Genomic DNA, 1,836 nt, shown 5'->3' on the forward strand with positions numbered 1-1,836 from the left:
AAAAAAAAAAAAAAAAATGGTTGTTGGGAGGCAGTTGAACACCGAGGCTAAAAGGAGGGCATTGGAGTTGATCAGGGCTGGTTTTGAGTCCTGTGCTCTGTGACCTACTAATGATGATGGAAATCCCTGAAGCCTCAGTTTCCTCATGTAAACAATGGGAAGGATCATAGCACCTATAACTCATGGGGCTGTTGTGCTGCACAGGCAGATACACTGCTCTTAATAAGTAGAGGGCTACTGATGTAGAATAATGTTAGCCATGTTCCCCAATTTTTTTTTTTTTTAATTGAGGCAGAGTCTCACTATGTCGCCCTGGGTAGAGTGCTATGGCGTCATCAGAGCTCATAGCAACCTCAAATTCCTGGGCTCAAGCAATCCTCCTGGTTCAGTCTCCCGAGTAGCTGGGACTGCAGGTACGTGCCATGACGCCTGGCTATTTTTTCTATTTTTAGTAGAGATGGTGTCTCCCTCTTGCTCAGGCTGGTCTTGAACTCCTGACCTCAAGCAGTCCTCCCACCTTGGTTTTCCAGAGTGCTAGGATTACAGGAGTGAGCCACTGAGCCCGGCTCCATTTTCCCAAATGTTGAATATGTCTTGGTATGGTGACAAGAGATGATGTCTACCTTGAACTTGCAATTCCATATGCTAAGAATTTATCCTAAGGAAACAAGTAAAGGTATGCCTGGATTTAAGTGCAGGGCCTTGTTAATGAGAAAAAAAACATGGGAACCATTTTAATGTTTATTAAGGGAGAGTTTGGCCTGGGAAACATAGCAAGACCCTGTCTCTACAAAAAAATTTTAAAATTAGCCATTCGTGGTGACAAGTACCTGTAGTCCCAGCTACTCAGGAGGCTGAGGTGGGAAGATGGCTCGAGCCCAGGAGTTTGACGTTGCTGTCAACTAGGCTGATGCCATGGCACTCTAGCCCAGGTGACAGAGTGAGACTCTGTCTCAAAAGAGAAAAAAAGAACTTGGTCAATATGTGGATCCATGAACTATGGGATGTTCTCCCGTTGGAGTCCTCTCCACCTCTTACAACTGAGGATAGCTGTACAGGATACAGGATGATACATTGTGAAGTGGGAAAAAAAAAAGCAAGTATCAAAGCAGCATGAACAGCTTCAGCCCTTCTTGGGATAGGGGTTACATTTGCTTTTTATTGTTGTTTAAGGTGTATAAACATGCAGAGGACAGGAAGACTGGATAGTCACACAGGGTCTGTATAACCTAGGGGCAGATGTACGGGCTCTGGCATGTGTCTGTCCTGGAACTACACTACCTTGGGCAAGTTACAGAATTGCCCTGTGCTTTAGTTTCCTCTTCTGAAAAGTGGGGCAACAATACCAGGGATGCTTGTTTAGAGTAGATGAGATTAGGCATGAAAATGCCTCACGTAGAGTAAATGCTGAGTAAACGTTAGTGGCTGTTACTGCTATTCAACAATTTATTCTGCCCATGTGGGATTATGGATTCATTTATTTTATTGTTACTCGTATTGTCTAGATTTTAATTTTTTTGTAATAAAGATATATTCCTCTTGGAAATAGAAAAAAGGACTATTTAAAAATATGCAAACTGTCAGATAACAAGGATGATCCTAATTTTGCTTAAAACATTAACATCGCACAATAATGTGAATGTAATGTAGCTGAATTGTACACTTAAAAACTGGTTAAGATGGTAAATTTCGTGTGTATTTTATCACAATTAAAAAAACCCAGCATCAGCCGGGCGCGGTGGCTCACACCTGTAATCCTAGCACTCTGGGAAGCCGAGGCGGGAGGATCACTCTAGGTCAGGAGTTCAAGACCAGCCTGAGCAAGAGTGAGACCCC

The sequence above is a fragment of the Propithecus coquereli genome, unplaced genomic scaffold (assembly GCF_000956105.1).
Source record: "Propithecus coquereli isolate 6110/MARCELLA unplaced genomic scaffold, Pcoq_1.0 Scaffold27, whole genome shotgun sequence".
NCBI classification, from domain to species: domain Eukaryota; kingdom Metazoa; phylum Chordata; class Mammalia; order Primates; family Indriidae; genus Propithecus; species Propithecus coquereli.